The 21,719-nt window shown below is 44.8% G+C and overlaps 1 long non-coding RNA gene across 3 annotated transcripts; it reads left to right on the top strand.

Moving 5' to 3' along the window:
• The first annotated feature begins 6,064 nt into the window (after positions 1-6,064).
• On the top strand, positions 6,065-13,350 carry LOC146177934 (uncharacterized). 3 transcript variants are annotated; one of them, XR_014701112.1, is made up of 4 exons: positions 6,357-6,681; positions 6,794-6,858; positions 7,725-9,132; positions 11,478-13,350. It is a non-coding gene; the product is annotated as an uncharacterized LOC146177934 (long non-coding RNA). The 3 variants fall into 3 exon arrangements; XR_014701113.1 differs by lacking the exons at positions 6,357-6,681; positions 11,478-13,350 and adding an exon at positions 6,065-6,349 and having other exon boundaries at positions 7,725-11,449; XR_014701111.1 differs by lacking the exon at positions 11,478-13,350 and having other exon boundaries at positions 7,725-11,449.
• Positions 13,351-21,719: the final 8,369 nt, after the last annotated feature.

Below are 21,719 nucleotides of genomic sequence, written 5' to 3'. Positions count from 1 at the left end.
GAAGACAGTCGAAAAGCTATTTTAACATGATGCGCCATCTGTCGAGCAGTGAGACAAGCTCCATCCCGGCCGTTGGCGCGCTTGCCTCGCTGCCCGACAGATGACGCACCATGTTAAAATAGCTTTTCGACTCTCTTCTGCGAAAATTGTGCACGCCGCCGAGAGCAGTTTTTTCTCCATTTCGGAAAATCTAGGCAAGTACCGATGTTGAATCACTTATCAGATAACGTAGACGATATTTTGCTACTTCGTGAACGTTATTTCAGCTCGAATGGCGTAGTAGATTTCGCATAGAAATGTTTTAAATCCCAGCCCCCAAATATTCAAAACCCTCTGGCGTCGAGTCTAATCTTGTCCCCATTGGCATCGGCATGCTGATATCACCTCCTTTGAGAACATCCCGGTGTGATTTCAGTAACTGGTAAAGCGTTTCAGTCTCACCCAGCCACCAAAGCATATTGTGTGACCACCACCAGCAGCACGATCACACCTCTTGTTTGGTGGTCACCTGCTAAACGGGAGTTCAATCATGATGCAGCTCGACATTATACACCCATCATCCAGCGCATGGGCTTCATTCCATCTCATATCTAAAAAAAGATCCAAGTGACTGGCGTCGGTGCAGTGACTATGAAGTGTTGAATGCCAAGACTGTCCACGACAGCTATCCACTGCTTCACATCACATCTCAATGGCTGCACCATTTTTAACAAAGTGGACCTGGTTAGGCACATCACCAGATACCCACTGTGTTTGCCAGCATACCTAAAGCAGCCCTTTGGACTTCAGAACCCAGCTCAAACTTTTCAGCAGTTCATTGCTAAGGTCACAAGAGGCCTCCCAGCTGTGTTCGCATACATCGATCATTGATGTATGCGAACACAGTCAGCAATATGTCTATAGATAACGAGAACTACCTGCGTGCAGTTTACAGCGCCTCCAACAGCACGGCCTGGTTGTGAATTCCGACAAGTTCGTATTCGCCGTTTCCATGCTCACTTTTTGAGCCATTACAACTTATAGTTTAATTGCCAATTGCTAATATTTACTTATTTGTCAACTTTTGCAAGAGTGAAATTCTCGCGGGAACAAAAAAAAAACAATTCCTTTGCAGGTTTCTTTATTGCGGGGTTCGACTGCATGTGCTCTACATTTTGACGGTTGAAAATGAAACTTGCAGTGCTCCGCAACCATTATGATCTGCTGAAGTGGACTAAAGCATAAGTCAATGCAATGGGTACCAGAGGGTTATATGTGGAATACCCCATTTTTACTTTCAAATGAGGAAGTGCTTACTGAGAAGTTCGAGGAAGAGAGAGAGGCGTGCAGACTGTTCTGGGCTTTGGGCCGTTTGCAAGCAGCCTTCATTATTCAAACGTTGACCTGCATTAAACCCATTTCATCCGCTACATTTGGTGGAGGTGCTGGGTAAAAGCATCCTGGGAATCCAGCCAGTACCTCGTCGCAGCCGCCATGTGGCAGGTGTTTGCCACCTTTATCTTCTCAAGAGTACCTTCCAATAGCTACCATCCAAGCGATGCAGACTCAGGAACAGTGAGCTGAAGAGACGACGACCTAGAGATCAGCAAAGCGGCTCAGAACGGCTCAGCTTATTGAAGTGAGCCGGCTCATTTGAACGGTTCACCGGCTCACTTAAAGGGGTTGTGAAACGAAAATGTAGCTGCCCAGTTGCAATTTCCTTTGCTTCAGTAAACATTAGGCATGCCGATTCCAAAATATATCATCGAAATATTGCTTCTGCATTTAATAATACCATTCTGAAATCACAGCATTTTTGCGTTCCTGAAGCGACTATGCGACCCTGTAGGCCGGAATTAGTACTCGCCTACGCCATGTTTAGCCATTTGGAAACGCAGATATAATCATTATTTCCCATAAAATAATAGGTTCCTGTTAAAGTTAGCAAATAAAAATATAGTATATCAATTATTCGCTCACGCAAACGCATTTCTTCAACAATCTGTACCAGGGCAATCCCTTGTTAAGCCGGAGTCACACTGCGGAAACACAACAGCGACATCAACCGAACAAGTTCGCCAAACAAGCCGCCAACATGTTTCCGAACCAACTTGTTGCCCAACAGCATGTCACACCGCAAAAACAGCCGGGAAGCCGAACAGGTTGCTGCAGTGTTGCCTCTGTGTGACAATGTTCAACCGAATAAGTTTGCCGAACAAGCCGCCAACAAGTTTCCGAACCAACTTGTTCCCCAACAGTATGTCACACCGCACGAACAGCCGGGAAGCTGAACAGGTTGCTGCAGTGTTACCTCGGTGTGACAGTGTTCGGCAACCAAAACAAGCAAGAAACAGTGTCTGTCAACGCTGTTTGGCCTGTTCGCCGGCCGGGCGAATTTCCGGGCGACAACACCCCAACCAAAGCACTCATACCTGAGCTGATTGACTCATTCCTGCGCATTTCCCACTTGCAGATACTTTTTTTTTTTTTTTTTTTTGCAGAAAGTTTCCTTGTAGACCATTTTCCACTTGTGGCTGTTGTGGCGTCTTGCAGGCAGCGCATGCAGACGAGCGCTGACGACGGTCGCTCCTCCCGTTGTCGAGCGAGATTGCTGCGGTTGCACACCGGCGTTTCGTAGGGATTCTATGTACGTCCATGCTGTGATGTAAACAATTGTTGAGTACACCTAACTATAACCAAAACTCTGCTTAATTGCAGTTTTCATTCACTAAAACTTGTAGAGGCTGTCGCAGACGGTGCACCGATGGTCCGCGTTGTCCGTCGCCGCTGCCGAGACCGCGGAGTGGTGCAGCATATGTACCGCGGCTTGGTTTGATGCAGTGCATGTTCGTATCAGAAAAAAAGCTGCTATCGGAAGGACTGCCTGCTATACTTGTGCAACAGCAGCATGCCTGCACAAAGTGTGGAGCAGCTTTCGGCAACAGCGCCTCCCGGAGGTGCGCCAGGCGATGATATGCGCTGCTGCCTGCCTGCCGTACTCGTCGCTGGGCCTAGTCTGTTTTGGCGGACGGCATGGAGAAAGAAAAAAAAATAGGAGGGAGCGCCGCGGGCTGGTGGTGAATGAAGCCTAGTCATAAAAAATATAATAGAAAGCACCATGGGAATTTCGCCGTCAACTGACATGGCAAGCGGTAGACGGTAGCTGGTGTCGGTTGCGGTTGCACGTACGCCCCGCTCTGGAGGAATGCCTTCACTGCTCCGGAACAAGTAGCGCCACCTCCCGCCGGCGCACCCATATGTGGTATGTCTGCTCGTCGGAGAGAGGCGGCGGAGTGAACGCGAAGTCTACTCTTCTCGGCAGAAACCTTGTTAAAGAAAACGTTTGTCGGTCATTTCCTGCCTCCTGCCACACGCGCATAACAGACACATGTACCATGTGTGTGTGTTGAAAAATAAACCAAAAGCAAAGCAAAGCGAAGAAAGCCGCTACCCATTCATGCCAGACCCGTCTGGTAGAAAGCCGCCGGCGCTTTGGGCGCAGCGCATCGTCGGTGCGCGAGCGCTTCTGCTGGCGGCTCTACGGGTTTTTTCTTCTTTGAAGTAGGAATTCGGAACCCGAACAATATGGTACTTTGAAAGTAAAGACATAAATAAAACAAAAACTAAGCCAGTGTGCAATGCGCAGCACTGGCTTTTCGCTTCGGTGGCTGTGTATGTGGAAACGGCATGCTAGACCCCCCAGAAGCGACAGCCGAGAGCTGGGCTCCGTTGGTCAATAGAAAGGCTTCTAAAAAAAAAAAAAAAAAAAAAAAAAAAAAAAAAAAAAAACGTCTTCCCGAAGACGGGACGAGCAGGCTGTATATGGAGATGTACCCTCAGGCGTCGGGCCTTGCGTGCACGTGCTTTTTCGGCGCTCGGCATTTCTACCGTAGTTTTTATTTTCTACTCGATGCGTCGAAACGAGTGGTGACGGTTCAGTGCGCGGAAAAACAGCCATGGCTGAGCAAGCTCCACAGCGCGTGCTGTTCGGGGGATTTCGGGCGATCGGGAATGTTGAGGCTTAATTTAAGAATAACTGCTTGTGCGCGGTAAGAAACTGTACGAAGCCAGCACGTGCATGGAGTGCGCGGGGAACTTCACAGTGCAGAAGGGCCCTCGGATATCTTCAGAAAATGCGCTGCCGAAATGAAAACCGCCTTCTACGACGTCAGCTTGGAGGTAAGTTTTATTCGGCCCTTTCGGCATCTCTTCACCACATATGTAATTCCTTTTTTTTGTATGTAGTTGTTGGCGAATCCACGCAACATCACGGATGCCAGTTGCAGTAAGGCCGGGTGCCACTGTTAACGATGCGACACATTGCTCTCGTATGATTTCCAAGGAAATCGCAAAAAAAAAACTTGATTTTCGATTGCTTCCCGATGTTTTTTTTTTTTTTTTTTTTTTAATAGCTATTATGACACCCATAAACACAAGAGCAGATCGAGCTGTTAGTTTAAAAGGACGTTTTCTCTTTGCGGGGAACCATGAACGTGTGGCAAGTAAGAAAGCGCGCGCTCCTGCAATGTGCTTCGCTCTCCATATCGTGCTTCTACGTCTTCTACGTCAGGCTAGGCGTCCCAAAAGCGAGCGCCGAGAACAGATGGAAACTATCAATAGGAAGTCGTTAGAAAAAAAAAATAGTTCCCGTTGGGCAGGAAGGCTCCGCGCTCTCTACTACAACACAGGCCGCGTCCGAAGGCCTGCCAGCACTGGTTACAACTTTTATTAGTTGTCACAACTTTTAGAGCTCAAGTTGGGTCCAGAAGTAAAAAAAAAAAAAAAAAAAAAAAAAAAAAAAAAAAAACCGTTTATTTTGTGATTTTCGCGTGCTAGCGATCGCTCGTGCATGCTTGAAAAAACCTAGCGTGAAGTACTGTACAAAAAAACAAACGTGGGAAATGCGCAGTCTTAACGAAAAGCAATGGGTGCTATATGAGATTCGAAATGACTAAGTAAGTACAGGCCCTTGTTTCAGTCGGTGTTTATTTTTTTATTCTTACGGGGACCCAAAAAGAAATCGGAACACAGCGTCGGTGCTACCCACGGTTGCGGATCCAGACAGCCGCGTTTTACAGCGGCGCCTCCCAGACGGCGCCACATGTTCGGCCAAAGCTGCAGCGCACCAGGCCCATAGAAATCTGAGGCGCGCGCTGAGCGCAGACGATGGATGGAACTTTGGACCATTAGACGGGCCGATGGCCTAGGAGCTGCCGCTGCCACAGTACACACGTGTGTTTCGCGACGTGTGGTTGGGTCCCCTCGGGCCTCACTGCGCCATACGAAATGCTTGCGGGGCTCGGCGCACGAAGAGCAAAAAGGACGAAGCGCTGATCCGCTTCGTCCAGTCGTCCCTCGTGTTCTTGTGGTTCGCCTTTGTGCGCTGAGTCTCGCAAGCCTGGAATCAAACCAACTAGCCCAACAACAAAAGCTGCCATATGAAATGCTCCGTGCCGGAATGCTAGAGCTACACGGATATACCGCCCGGGACTGTCGCTCCAACGGTGAGTGTCCTGTTATGCGCACTCCTCGAGAAACGAGACGTTTGCTTGTCAGGGTATGTGCACGTATGGTACAGCCTCTTTCGCTATTCAATTTTCCCAGCCCCGCGTATAGCGCATGAATTTGGGCGAAATAGTAGCGGAATGGGCGGCTCCTGACATCGGCGCCTCAATGAGCAGCACGTTTTCGCGGTGTGACACGGTGTCGCCCAACTGTCGGAGAACAAGTTCGCGGCAGCTGTTGGCGGACGACAACGACATGTTTCCGAATAGTTCGTGTTGACGCGATGTGACAGGGCCGCCAACACTACGCGAACACGCTGTTGATGGACAGAGTTGACCAACTGTTTCCGCAGTGTGACTCCGCCTTTACTGTCACGTGACGCGCGGTCGGCAGCGGCGGAGGAGGACGGGTGGTGTCTGCTTCTCGCTGCGCTCTGGAACAGCAGGAGGTGACGCTCAAGTTCAGGTTTTTCGTAACCTACCTGAACTTGCAGAGAGCCGGCTCCGTGAACTGCGCATGCGCGCCCAGGACCAAAGTGGAAAGGAGGATATCTTGCTCTTCTGGACGGATGTGACGTCAAATAGCTTTTAGTGCTTGTTTTTTTCTAGAAGTAAGCCTCAAACCCAGATGTTCACTGAGCCGCCCAAAGTATGGCCCAAACAAGGAAGGCTGGCGCGCTTTTCAGACAACGAGCATTTGCGCTTTGCGAGCCCTCGGCACCCTAGGTTGTCTTTCATGCGTCGGTCTGCTGCAGTTTGCGGGCCATCATCCCGGTAGATGCAAACTCGGTGAAATGCGGATTCAGTTCGTGGATTATAGCCTTAAATTCAAGGGCGCAGCCTTCGGTGCAGTCCTACTGACTGCGGTGAGTCGTACATACATGCCCGCGAACTCTAAGTAAAGTATTTGTCGTCTTTCTGCCATCGCCCTCCTTGCAGCTTCTTTAACGAGTTTTTGCACGGCAGCGCAAGCATGCGTTATCCTCAATTATTGACGTGGCGTAATCGCGCTATCGCGCGACAGTCTCCGGGCGAAGGCGTGAGGAGACGACGAGACTGCTTAATGGCGTCCACGATCTCGTTTCATTGCGCTTGGAACAACTTCCATTCCTGCTGCTGTGCACCGATCGGTCGCCGGTTGCTGTTGTCTTCCGGATGCACTGGAGTATTGGGACATATGAGGCGACTAAAAGATAACGTAAAACTATTTCTGAGTTCGCTTATATTTGTTTGGGCAGTATAAGGCATTTTTGCGTGCGCCAGCGTGAACGCGCTGGTTTATAATCGGGGTTTCATTGCCTTCCTCGCAGCTTCAACCGATGGAGCGGCTCGGCCCATAGAAAATGTCGGGCTTCTTTCGGAAAACTGTTGGAAGGTAAGTGGCACTCATCTGTACAGACCATACGTGGTAGTGCTGCAATACATGAGTAATATCTGCGGACTGCTAAAAGGGGGGTTGCTGGCCAGCTGAGAGAGTTTAAACTTAAGTAGGCCCTGTGCGGACTGAGCCTCGAAGTGCAACAAGCCTACTGCACAGCATGAAATGGCTACAAAAGTATGGTTATATACATGACCGAATTCATGTGCTTATTTGCTCAGACCTTCCACTGTCAAGTACTCGCACATTTCGGTGTATGCAGCAATGAAAGTGACTTCATTACTCCTCAGCCAGCATAGGTTCATGCCTGTGACAATATCTGTCCTTTTACTGCCGAAATAACTGCATTGGTGGAACTCACTGAGCTTGTTTATATAGATTTAACACTTTGGATGCATGTTGCTACTGCAGAGTTCCCTAATATATATATATCTTTTGCCTGCTCCAATGCTGCCAAGGCCATTGACAGCTTATTTGAAAAGAGAGCAATAATTAACCTGAGCTGGCATGTTTTGTGGGAGAGTGAGGCACCATTGCGAGTACCTCGTAATCCTGTCAAAGAGCTTGGCAGTTGCTGCTATAAGCACTCTCCATTGCAGTTCCATGCAAGCCGCAGCATATTGGGCACTTACTGCACAAGTGATTTAACTTAGTCTCTTTGTTGCTATTTCAGTGCTTTGTAAGTGTGCTAAATATTTGTATTTGTGCTAGCATTGACAGCCAGTCTCGTTGCTACCTTTTTCCTTCTGCAGCAGGCACTCTCACTTGTTTTACTCGAACCAAATTCTATTGTGAGTGAGTTTGCTGAATTTATGCAAACTAAATGTAATTGCAGTATTACTCTCATTTATTTACATCTGCAGAGGCAACGAATTCTTGGTGGCGACGAACGAGTTCCCTCCGCCAGTTCGATTACACCGCCACCTCAGTTGTGGAGTGAGCTGTGACTGGTGTGACCAAATGGATACTCTCACTGCTTCCACAGGTTTAGAGCGTGCTCCCAGTTAAGTTTAAAACACCTTGCTTGCAATGTATTTAACCTTGTTGTGTAATATTGTCACCGTTGCTGATATGCTATTATTTGAAAATCATTGTGGGTGGTTTGGAACACATGATTTGCAATGGGGGGAGGTGGGAAGCACAAATGTGTGACTGCAATTTTTTGCCAGTCTAGCTTCTAGCCTTGCGAATTAAAGTAACATATTAATACCTGAACAGGCCTGACATTTATTGGAGAGTTTGTCATATAGAAGAAAACTTGATCCGGTGTGGAGGTAACACAGCTGTGGTTCTCCGAGAAAATGTTATCCGTGTGTGATGGTGTCTAAAACATGGCATTGTCTTAGGTAACTTGGCATGGAATCGGCCACTTCTTGTACTCTCTTGACAGCATCTATTGTACTATGTGCTAGGTGATATGCCTTCAGGGATAAGAGTAGATGGAGAATACCTCAGTAATCTGCAATTTGCTGATGACATTGCCCTGAAGCAGTCAGGATGACGGGCAGTAATGTGAGCAGTTTGTACGTCATGCTGGTCATGGAGGAAGTAAAAAAGCCTTAGAAGCAATGTAAAGGGGTAAATCGGCTGGTATGGATAGGCAACTGCAGATCTTTGAAGAGTGGTAGGGAGATTGTGCTAGAAAAACTGCTTGCTTTGTGTGTGTAGTGCCTCACGACCTCAAGTGTATTGAAATCTTGGAAGGATCCTAACAGTACCATAATCTATAAGAAAGGGGCTGTCAAGCACTTGCAAACTTAAACTGATCGGGTTATTGTCCGTTGCCTACAAGATAATAGAATTGGGAAAATCTTGGACTTTCTATCAGCTGAAAGAGCAGCTGGCTTTCGTAAGGGCTGCCATGTTTTTTAATGTGTCTGCCCTGCCGCTGTTGTGTGCTGGATTGTAGCCTACATCCACATCGGATAGGAGGCTGTGCAAACAAACTCTTTTTACAGAAGGGACATAATTTGAACTGCCCATATCATACAATGCAGCAGCAGTAGTGAAAAGTGCTCCACAAGGAGTGACTTATTGTAGAATGGTTGCCGGTAGCGTAAAAGGCGTCACCCTTGAGAAAAATCACAACCATGCCTTTGGCAGGTGACATGGCCATGCACTGATTGGTTGTCTGGTTCTGCGATGTCATGAGGCCACATGATATGGCCGAACTGGCTGGAGCTCATATTGTGGAAAAGCGCAAAAGAGAATGAATCGAGAAAAGAGAGGACGACGCTATCTGGAGCTGCTAACTCAGGCAGCTCCTTTGAGGTGAGAGGGTGAGGTGGAATAGAACCCTCCGAGACCCTTGGATCCAGTATCAGACGTGCTACTCCACATTCATACAGCTTGGTTAAAACAGAGCTTTATACCCATGTTGGGTGGTCTTAGGCACAATGTGGTAGATTATGGTTGTATGCTGACGATTATGTGTGAGATAATACCGGCACAAATTAAGGGATTGGGGCTTATACCTTTCAGGACCGCTTTAAGCCAATCGTTCATATATGAATGATGGTTCTCACACACTGGCAGACGTAAATTTTCGTGTTTGGAACATGTAGCCCCATTTAGGCAGATAGTATGACAAAAGTAATTATAGTAACTAGTTCACAGGGATGGAAAGGCACAGAATCTGTCACTTGTTTCTGTGGGCACCTGAACTGTGTCGTAAGGGAAGGGAGGAGGGAGTCAAAGTGGAAAGACAGAAATGGGTGCTGTAGTGGAGGTCTGTGGAGTAATTTTGACCACCTAGGGATCTTTAACGCGCGCTGACATCACATAGCACACGGGTGCCACTTCGTTTGCATCGAAAGCAGCTGCCAGCGGTCGGGTTCGGACATGGGTACTCCGGCACAGTAATCTAGCATCTTAACCACTGCACTACCGCAGTGGGGCTATTGTGACAACCATAGTTTCTGTTTGTGTGCAGCTTGTTTATTTTTTTATTTTATTTTTTGTTCTTTCTGGCACAGTGTGACATTTAAAAAATTATTCGAAATAAAGAGGTCTTTGGCGCCATTCACACGATTCTGCTGCTTCTACTATAGTTTTCTGTTTATGAGAGTAGTAGCGAAGTCTCTTGAAGACAATTTTACTAGCTCTCAGTTCAGCTCAGATGATGAATCAGTCAAATGTCAGCCTCGAACTTCAGCTAGTGGCCAAGAAAAGCTTAGTTTCAATCTCTAATCACTCTTGGTCAGTTACACGTGCTCATTTTGTGTTCCTACTGTTCTGTTTCCATTCGCTGGGTTTCAGCAGCAATGAAAGCTTGGTACTACTTGATATGGCTTCTCCAGAATTTCAAGTGTGGAACTTCTTCAAGCAAATCGAGTGGAGTTTGAACACCGAGCTCCTATTGCAGATTTTCAAATTTGATGGCAAACTCTCCCACCTTGTGGAAAACATATCACCAAATAATCCAGTCATAAATCCTGAAAGGTTTGGAAATGCCAATGCTATAAACTGTAAAATGAGTAGAGGAAGGCCGAGCTTAAAAATGGGTGTTTTCAGCAACTTAGCTATATTTCTGAGAGAACAGCACACCTTCAAAATGAACTTCAGAACGTAAATTATTACTTCCTTGGCAGTTGGGCTTCGCTGCATTTTGTTAGTGTGATGTGGAGAATAGGTACATGAGACTCTCAACAACTGCTGCAGGAAATCAAGAATGACCACTGCTTCCGAACAGCACTACGGAAAAAAAATCTGCCAATAGGTGCACCATATCTTTACTAGTAATAAAAGAGGCAGTGTAGCATATTTTTTAGTATTCTGAATTATTTGATATTCATGCCCCCTTTTCTTTCACTTTTTGGATTTTTTCTGCAAATTTCGGAGAAAAAGGTTTTTATGTTATGTATAAAGCCAAAACAAAAACATGGGCATTTATTTAATTGAGGATCAAAATACCTGCATTTTAGTATTATCTAATAGCAAGATTGTGTAAATATTTTATTTAATAAACAAATTACATGGTGCTGAAGGAGTTGAGGCAAAAAAAAAAAGACTTCTTCATTTTCAAGCTGTAGTTTAAGAAATGAGCATTTTTCTGCCTTTTGTATATCCTCAAGATTTTATTACAATTTCTTGTTTTTATATTCATGTTTGACAATACTTTGTGAATATTTTACCCAGTGCTGAGAATTTATCTTATGTATTATGCTTATATTCACGTGTTTAGAGGGCATTTAAATAGCTGTATTTTAATTGGCTCATGTGCGTCATGTACAGAAGGTGTGATCAGAAATTGTCATCGAAAAACGTCCTTCATACTGGAACTTGCGTGTGAAGAGCTCTCGCAGGTGCGTGCTCTGTTGCCGCGTTTCAGAGAGGAGGAAAGGAGGCATCCTGGCTGTGCAAACCGCTGCAGAGAGGTGACAAAGAGGCTAATGGCAACCCCATGCATACTCGGGCCACTTATGCGCTTATACACAGGACCTCGGAGGATGGGCGTGTGGTATTCGATCTGTCATTTGACGTGTGTAACTAGAAGGCTGCATTCCCTGCACCGTACCTATTAGTCACATATTCTAATTCTGGTGCCGGGTTGTGTTCGCCTTAGCGATCTTAGAGCTCTTAAGCACTTCCTGCATTTTGTTTTTTTTTTTTTGTAGGTTGCAGCAAAGTTCTTTAAACACTTCATTTATAAAATAGCAAGGTGCATGTATGCGATCAAGGATCCACAAGGGAAGCTGCAGACGGGAGCTGTTGACACTACCATGCTATACGCTTAAAGACAGATCTCAAGTGTGTCCTAAATTTTTATAACAAAACGAACATCCGCACAGTGTTTGCTGGAGATGCTTACAACCCTGCTGTCTTGTCCGAAGACAGGGGTACATGCATTACTGCCCGCCATATGCAAGGCCAGCCACAATTAAACATACGTTACCAGAGTAACATGATTGCCTGGCTTTTTTGTGTGTTCACTTCCTTAGCATACTGTAGCATAGTCATAGTAGTGTGCACCTTTCCAATAAGTGGTCACGGGGTGTCACCATATTACCTGCTGGACTGCTTTGTGCATTTGGTGCTAGCACAGTGGAAGCAGAGCCGGTTTGCAGCAGTCCAGAGAGGAGGAGCGAACAATATGGTGGCACCGAGTAACTTATTGGAAAGGTGTATATAGATAGCTTGTTCCTGCAAGATGCGAGTTAAACTGCTCTCATACGAACAGTTTCGATCCTCATTGAACTGGATCTACATTCAACTCATTGTAGATCGAGGTTGTCACATGGCAACTGTCGAGTGCAGTTGAGCTCGAGCCTGCTTGACTCAAGGTTGCTTCCTCAATCGCTCTCGAGATTTCAAGCACACTCAAAAGCGGTCATTGACACCCTCGTCATCAACGAGCTCTAAAACTTGAAAACAAATAAATGCAATAGAACTGCACATAATAACACATAAATGTATTAAAAGGCATGATAGAACATTCGTAGAACGGCTAATTTTATAATATTGACACCGTAGTCTACTGCCAGTGGAAGCTAAGGTGGCGTTCTCTTCGACTGCGTCAGCGTGGAAACTGTAGAGCGGAAGAGAAACTGCACTGTAGCACTTGACCGCTGGGAAGATAGGTTAGATGACCTGAGGCGCCAAAAGCGGAATGCTGTTGTGCACACTGAAATCGTGCAATCATTACCCCAATCTTAAATTTCCTTTTGAGGCTCATTGCGACTGACAGCAGACGACGGACCACGTAGGAAATTTCTCAATGCTGACTGAAAACGCCCGTGTAGCACCGGATGCTTCAATCCTTCTTGAAAGCCTGAATGCAGATTGAGTTCAATGAGGATCGGAAGTGTTTGTGTGACAGAGGGATTAGTGTAGTGCAGCTAAAGCTTTGTGTTAGCTGGTGTGCACAAGTTGGGTGGCCGAGCTGTGTTAAATGGTATTACAATGCATATTTAGAAAACAAAACAGGGCACCCCAAACGGTTTATTCAACTTCTCAGATTATTTGGCATTACACACATTGTCTTGAAAGCAGTCCACAATATGGCCAGCACAACTTATGTCCTTGCTTATTTCAGATTGTTCATTTAAGAGAGGTAACATATTCAAGGGCTACTGACCAGGTTGACATTTTAACCAAGCCCGATAAGGCGTTGGACATGCTCTCTGCGAAATACTGCAGCGATGCACACACTGGAAAGCAACAAAATGCAAGCCAAAGCTCTCATGGTCCTTTTAAAACAGCCAAACCTCCTCATCCTTTGCGCTGGCCATCGAACTTTGTCGATGAGGTACCAACAGATACTGCATCCATTGGTTTCTCTCTGACTGATGGGCGAGGGGTGTCACTTGGTCTGCTGATGTCACGCACTTTTTTGTCTTGCATTTCGTTTTCACTCATGCATACACTCACACAAGAAAGAAGGCTTTTAGTTTCTTGCCCTTGTCTATGCATGCTTCAGCGTGTTCTGTGCACTGTGCTATTCATACACCAACGGCTGGACTCAAGTGGCAGCGGCGCGCACTTTCATACAGCCTGCGCATTTGCCGCAGATATAATGGCAGCTCTTCTAGGCAAGCAGTGCTCTCTTCCCCGTGAAGTTAGTGCAGGATTTACCCAACCCTGGCCACTCGCTTCTGTGGCGGCGCCCGGTGTGCACCTGCGTTCGCGCCTTCAAGCGTTCAAGTGTTCAGTTTACGGAGTGAGCGAAATACTTAGAGAAATTATGTAGTCTCAATTTTGTGTGCGCAAAAGCGGTGCAGTGTAGGCTCAGGCAACAGTATTATTTTGATCGTAGTAATACTTACTTTGTCTTATTTCTTACAGTGCGCAACATGTGCTAATTACTATCTGAATACAACAGTGATTTGGGTTATCAGTCTGCAGTAAGGCAAGTAGCAGCATACTATTGTAAGGGAAGTCCCTTTATGCTGCACAAAAGCTGATTTTTTTCTTCCTGCTGTAACTTTGTTTCCTTCATGATATGAGGGGAACTGTCAAAAATGCATTGACATGGCTACAGAAGCACAGAATTTATCACATGAACATTTTTGGCCTCTCGGGCCTGTTCTGCCAGGCCTGTTAAAATTAGTGGCCGAGCAAGGAGGAGTACCTGTTTTGCCTACATGCATTATTTCAAATGATATGCCAGTGTGACGGCATCTTTTCGCTTTTGGGCACATTTCTGTCTGCTTCTGCGCATGTACCAAAAGTTCGGGCGCCTTCACGTGTCTGCAAGTCAGGCTGGTCGTTGACCTGTTTTAAGTTGTTAGTGCAAATTAAAAAAAAAAAGGTAACCTGCTCTTATTGCACTTTTTGTGCACTTTGAACAGCGCATTCACTGTAACTGCTTTTCCTGTTCTGAGGCGTGCGCAACATCACCTCGAAATAACAGGAGACATTCATCACCATCCTCATATAAGGATAGTAGGAAAGCCTTCCGACCCTTGTCTTTGCCTGCCACCTATGTTGCTAAGCTCTGCGGCTAGTTTGTAACGAAGCTAACTTCATGACAATAGTTGAGCTTCTCGGCCGCAGTGTGCTTTTGGTATTTCCTTCGGTCCGGACCCATGCGTATGCTTTCTGCCACGCATTTGAACTTTATTTCCTCTGAACGACGTGCCCACGCCTGCAAGTTTGAAAAACTAGCGGTGTTTCCTTCATCAATTTCCGAGTGATGGAGAACTCTGTTCCAATAATTTAGCTATATTTTATGCGAGTTTTTCCCTGGTTTTGGCTCTTCGGCAAGATGCTGATACACAGCCAGAGCCTGTAAGGATGGCTCACGGCCGGCATACCTATCATCTATAACTCTCAGTACAGCAGCAAAAATCACTGCAGGTCGCTCTGAACGCTCAAGTTCATGACATCTCGTTGGCAAGAATCACAACCGGGTGAAAGTGCAGGCTTGCAGCCGCAGGCTTGGCCAGCCTCCGCTTTTTTTTTTTTTCCAGCTTGTTGCACACCAAATGACGGCATCACTGAGTAGACGCGTCAATGCCACACAGTGCCACGATTTCGCAGCTGTAGCAGACAGGAAGCACCCTCCATGCACAGGTCGTAAAGAGCGCACCGTCGCCACTCGAATCCAGCCATGGTACACCATGCATAACCATGAATACAGAAAACACAGAACATCCATACATGCACGGGCTTGGTTTCCTAAGAAAGGCCAGAGGCCTCGCACCTATGCTTCGGCCACCCATTGAGCTCAGCCTCTCCCACTCCTCCTCCTTATTGGCATTGTAGCTGGATGAGCCGAAGGTCACTGGTGGTGCTTGGGTAGCAGAAAGCAAGAAAAAAAAAAAGCTGCGGCGGTAGCTTTTTGATGGAAGGCAAAAAGCAAGGCACCCGTGTTTGTGCAATGTCAGTGCACCTTAAAGAAAGAACTCCAGGTGGTCGGAATTGTTGGGGACCTTCACTATGGCGTCTTTCATACCCGAGTCGTTTTTGGACGTTAAACCCCACAAACCAACCAGCAACAAAAAAAAAATTATGCCTGTAAAAGTCGGGGCCATAATGACTGCATTTGATGCGTTCTCGTAGCTGTTTTTACCCAGCACAGGGCAGCCAGCGTTTTCATTTTGTTGACCAAACCAACATGGCGGGCATAGTTCCTCAAAGCACTAAGAGATGGCGCTCCACATTTCGCGTATTTAGGGAGCCTAGATGTACCAGCCCTACGCGTATTCTTTTGTGGAGGCTAGTCAACCAGGGAGGAGGGAGAGACTCTTTGGTGATGGAAGGGAAGGAGAGAAACATACCGGTTTTGATGGTTGTAGCTCTGTTATTAACGAGTCTGCTGCAAAAGTATTTTTGGCCATCGCGCATTCTGAAGGCGCTGCCTCATAGACAGCAGGTTTGAACACATTTTCGAATCTAGGGTGGTTCATAAACAAGTTCAGTTTATGGAATCGCACCTGAAAACGAAAGGAATGATTTAAGCAGGAGAAATGATAGCACCTTAAAATAGAAACAAAATGTGGATGGGTTTTAAGATGCTTTGCAGCTGTTTTCCACTTGCCCAAAGGCAGTGCAGAGTTTTGGCCGGTGTGCAATGAGCAGTTGGGCGCATGGTTTCGCTGATGGCATGGCAGCTGCGTGCTGGTTGGTGGCATTTTATACACAAGGTCTTGTAGACTTTGTGTCTAGTTGGAAAAAAAGAGGATTGTAGCAAATGAGCATTTATGCTGAAATAATTTTGTGAGTATCTTCAAAGAGCAGCCTTTTTTAAAAAATGGCTGCTTTCCATGAAAACATGGCATTAGATTTTTGCTTTTCTAGATGGGGTTTTAAATTTTGTTTTGATGGTTTCTTGCAATCTTTTGCTTGTTCTTCAAGACAAATGTATTTACTTCATAGCTTGCAATAAAATGCTTCCATTGCAAATAAGCATTCCTTGTGTGTCGTGCTCTTTGGTCTCATTATTTTGAACTGTAGTAGCCATGACAATCGGAAAACATTTGGGAGAACAGCATTGCATCATGTCTACATTATATTCCTGTAGAAAAAGAGAACGGGCATTGCAGTTGATGTCGATGAGACTGAAATCGACATTTGTTTCAGCTAAACTGTTTCCTCGATTTCGAATCTGGTTTGGGCTATTGCATGTCTAAGGCCCCAGCCAAATATTGCCCACTGCCTCAATAACAGCACATGCTCAAGGACCTAAAGAAACTACAAGATGAACGTTTATTTTTTAAACCTTTGTGATGAGAGCAACTTTACAACAAGGAAAGGTATTGACATGGCACACAGGGATCGGGAATGCCAAAGCCTAATGCGGTCTATGAAAGACGGCAAGCATGGGAAAGAGCTAATTAATTTTGACTGCTTGGTGTGCTTTTTATATGCACTGACATTGTATAGTCCACAGGTGTCTTTACATCTTGCCTCTGCCAAAATGTAGCCATGTATTTAATCTTAAAACCTTAGGATTAGCAGTTGAATGCATAGCCACAAAGTCACTGCTGCACATAGGTAGGAAGGTTTCGGACGTAGGAAGGGAGTAATGTTTTTAAGCCAGGTAGTCACTCTGAATCTGAACCATGAGAAACATTTCCCAAAGAGCAAAAAGAGGTGAATGTAAATTTGGAAGGTGCTGTACATATAATGTAATAAAAGGCAGCTTGCTATCATGTGATCATTTGAAAGGCTGAAAAGTGGACATTAAAGCATTAGTTTAAAATACCTAAGCAAAGGACAGTGCAGCAGGTTATAGAAAGTAAAATAATTTGGAAAACCTTCACAAACACAGATGTGGATTAAAGTACAGTATCAAGGTAATCATAACAAGGAAGTAGTAATCAGCTATTATTGAAATGAGCAGGCCCTATTTGCCCTGGGCAGGTGGCGTCCTTGATCCAAAAAGGTGAGGGCATAAGCAGGTTCTCATCTGATGGTTTGTGTGGGTGGTACTTCTATGCTGCCGCAACACCATACCATATGACACAGAGTGCTGGGCATCTTGCAGTAGAGTACCTGCAGTTGAGATTGCAGCACATGGTGCACATCTTTGAGTATGAAGATGCAGAAAACTGAAAAGAAGCATTAGAGTGGGACATGTAATCCAGGAAATAGGGCTTTTCAGCTAATCGATTAGGTTTCGAGGGAGTGAAACAAGCAAGGGATACCAGACACTGGGATGAAGAGATAATGTCGGCAAATGAGCCAAGGTTGGCGGCTGCAGCTAACGCATGAAGCAGCGATGATTGTAGACCATTAATTCCCTTCAGCATACCTAATGCAGGCAGTGATGATGAATCAAAACTCTGTTGCCAATTTATGAAATAACTATAGATATGTAACTGCACTGTGGGAAGGCACTTAGCCACTTGATTTTTCTTCCGAGTTTTTTGTTATGAATGGACAGAGTGAAAATGCGCAAAGGAAATAAATGCCAGACTAGGAATAAGTGTAGTCCTTCATTGAATGGCTCTAGTGTCGCATTGCTGAACTGTGGTTTAAAAGTTACTTGTGGCGAGATAAATGAGTCCTACAGCCTCTGGGAGGCTTGCAGAGAGAGCTGAACTGAGAAGAGAGAACTGCAGAGACTTGTGCGAGCACCGTACAACCAGCCGGTTCAAATGGCGCGCCGTTGCAACGGTTGAGTGACAGCGCTGCAGGTGGCGAAAACGTCCAATACCAACAAAAATTAATTCTGTAAAAGGAAACCTTTAGATAATTAAAATTCGCACTTGTAGTTTATGCGTCACCACCTCCTTTGTTTAACTGAAACTGTATAGTTTCATTTGCAACAATTTCAGATACGATGGTGCGTGCGCCATTATCATCATCATCGCCCCCTCCGCTAAATTATTTGAGTTGCGGCGCGTTACATGAAACGTTTTAAAAAAATGTTTGACGCGTTATTGACTCTGGTTATTCTCCTTCCAGTGCTTTACGGAGCCTGTGTTGCGCTTTATCTATTTGTTGCTAATGCTAACGAACCATAAAATGGCTGTGTTCTGTGTTTATACAGCACAGGCGACGCACTTCGCACGGTGAGCATCACTTTGGTAAGTCGAATAGAAAGCCAGCTGATTGCTCTTTGGAAGGAAATGAGTTAATATATTGATTTGTGGAACATTAACGTACTCGAGTGCCATGTTGGTAAGCATGGTGCCTGCGCTAGAACCGCGATTCTTCCGCGAATCGCTGTGTGAAATTAGCTGGGAACGATTTGTTTCGGGACGTCTAACTGTGAACATTGCAGCAAGGTTACTTTCTTGCTGCACTTGAGGTCGTCTGAGAGAAGTTCTGAGCTTGCCTGCGCAGAACTAAATAAAGCGCTCCGTTGAAAGTGTTTAGGCATAATGACTACAGAGACATCGAAGGCTTACGTTGGTGTCCGAAGTGCTTTGAATTAATTTTTAGTGTGAATGTGAGGCATGTAGCTTTCCCCTAGCAGTCGTAAGATCACCGAGGCCAACGTCAGTTTTGCACTTGCATCGGACGCGCCTTTTCAGCACATGCTGCATGTATGCGCCTGTTGTTGCTTTTATGCATGAAGACTGTGGTAATAGTTTGCAGACTAGCTGAATATAGAACTGTGTTTCAAGAGTGTTGACCGCTTCTTAATAGTGTGTAATGTTGATTTACTAGAAATTAAGCTTCGCTTTTTTTTTTTTTTTTTTTTTTGGCAAATGATAAGGACCTAACACGCTGTCCGTCAGTCCCGAGACGAGTGGTACGCTGTACAGCAAAGTAAATGTACTGCATTACCGAACGGGGTCACGTACTCGTTAGCTATGATTTTTATTTTTATAACTGTAGTGCACAACGTAGATGTAATGTGCGATCGCTTGGTTCTTTCCTAGCGTATTCTTGTAAAACAAATAAACTGGTCAGAACAGCATAGAGATGTGGCTTTAGGGAATGCATCGAAACAGGCTTGCCAAATGGCTTGCCTCTGTTCTCATTCTTGCTCAGATCCGAAGGCAGTACTTATCAACTTATAAGTTCAGTGTTTGACTTTACAGTAGTTGTCTGCATGTTAGGTAATCTGCCCAAGTATAGATGACTTGCAGCACTGTCACATTCTTGGTGGACCAGAGCCATGAACGAACCCTGTTTGCCTGCCTAGCCTGCTACTAGCTACCTGCCCCATGGAAGATACCTATACCTGATTTACTATCATGGAGTATGTGCGACAGCCACCTGATAGCTCGCAGCTGCAACCATGTTTTTATGTTCTACACCTGTGCACTGCAGTGTAACGCTCTATCACGCATTTTAAAAAGGACAGTATTTAATGGCTACATTTTCATCTACAATAATCTGTCACGGTTCCATCCACCAAGGCTGCACAACATTCATAGGTGCCCTAGTGAGGCTCAGAGGAGTTTTGAAAATTCTTGTGCAGTATTGTTGAATTATTACTTACAAAATATTGTCCAGTGAACCAGTTTTAACTGTGAATGTATTTATTTTTTCTAAATTACTACCCACGCAATGTTGTTATTACGGCATTGTGAATGCACAAGATTGTTAGTCTGCTAGAGTTTCCAGTTTGTACAACCCATAGCCATTTAAACAAGAATTGCAATGGTGGCGCTGAATGGCAGCAATTATCTGCGAGATGGCTGATGCATTGTGAGGGCACCAGACATTCCCCTCATCATCTGCGGCGACTGTCATCGATACTACGAAATCACAGTGGTTGCCAGTGTTCAGGTGCGAACTGCTCGGGGTCGCAGTCGTCAACAATTTCAAGCCACTACAAAAAGTGTTATTTGCATTGATTACATCTTTGCATGACAGCCGATGTATCCAGCATGAACTATGTCTTACTACAGGTACCATATGCCATTACTTGCTGTACTGTACGACAGTACAGAGCACATGTGTGATTAGTGGGGTAAATAAAATAAATAAATACTGTCTCCACTGGGAATCAAACCTTCATCCCTTGTATTCCTCACATACTGTACTTTGTTTATGGCAATAGAACATGAGTCAGCATAGATGCATTCTTGCAGTGGAATTATCTAGGCATAGCACTGCTAATTTTTGTTCTAATGTGGCACCTTTTATGGAGTTCACCGATTTTTTATTTTTTGCATCGTTCATATAATAAACACATAAAAACCCTGCAGCACTATGAAAATTTGCCCGTAGCATTCAACTCATGCTACAGTATGTGCAGTAAAGCTACCTTTGTCTTTGTGTGCAAAATGAAATTTTTTACGAAAGATTTACATTTTGCATGTTGATTTGATCAGAATATATTGGTTTTGAACAAGATTGGAAGAGGCTTTTCAATACCCGAGCTGTTTCATGTGCATGGTTAACTACCATGCTGAACTTTGTAGTCAAGTACAATATGTGCATAGTGCCTATATGCATACAATATATGCATAGAGGCAGGTAGAGTGATTGTTTAGGTGTACTGTAATTATCAGGCTGTGCTAGTATCGTTACAGCTATGATATAAAAATTCGCATCAGGTTTGTAGAACTTGTATTGTGAACAGTGGTTATATGGTGTCTGTGTATTTTATTTTAGCATAGCAGTGATATTGGTGCAAGTTCTGTCAAGTTTGGTTTTGTTTTGATTTTAACTTTGCTTATTGCCACTTGTGGACAGCCTTTCACACAGCGCTATTCAGGTTCTACTAGTGTCGAAGATGATTGATTTCACTTTTTTTAATAGACACTGAGGGTTCACTGACACATACGCTACCAAATTTTTTTGTTTCAACTGCTTCAATTGTTTTCCTTCCCAGTGGTGTTGTACATTTTCACAAAAATTTGCTTTCAAAGTGAAGTTGTCGACTTTCTTCCAAGCTGCGTGATATGCTGTGAAAAATGGCATGCGTGTCATAAAACTTGCTCCAGATTTTTTGATCGCATTCTGCATGTACGAGTTTTTTCAATATTCTATGAATGCTTTGTCTAAAAAATATTAAGTATGCAGGCTAACGTAGGATTAGGTTGCATTCTGGGTTCTGTTGTGCCAGGTAGCAGCCCAGCAGTCAGATTCTTTTACTGGACTTGCCTGAGAGTACGAGTTGTGTGAAGCCTGCACACAGGCCCATATCATGCCATTTGACGCAATTTTTACGCTTGACTGCCATCAGTTCAGAAAAGGACTGTATTGGGCTACTACGACAAACATTACCCCAGCTTGTTTTAGCCGGAAAAAAAAAAGTTTGTGCCATGGTCGCCATCTTGCATGTTCTCATACACTTAAATTTCAAATTTGTAAAATTTGCTGTTCTCATCGTAGTTGTTCCAACAATATCCCAAGTTTTCCAGAAGTAAAGGAACCCAAGAAAATTGTTTTGGAGATTAGAGAATATAAGCCATGCCAGAATAAAATTCTTAAATTTAGAAAATTTGCTTTTTGCAGCATTTACAGCTGTAAAATACAGAGTAAGGTGGTTCTAGTAAACGTATGAC

This window comes from Amblyomma maculatum, chromosome 10 (assembly GCF_055883805.1).
Source record: "Amblyomma maculatum isolate TAMU_Amacu chromosome 10, ASM5588380v1, whole genome shotgun sequence".
Taxonomy (NCBI): Eukaryota; Metazoa; Arthropoda; class Arachnida; order Ixodida; family Ixodidae; genus Amblyomma; species Amblyomma maculatum.
Note: the sequence above shows the minus strand (reverse complement) of the source record. Positions and strands in the feature narration are given on the sequence as shown.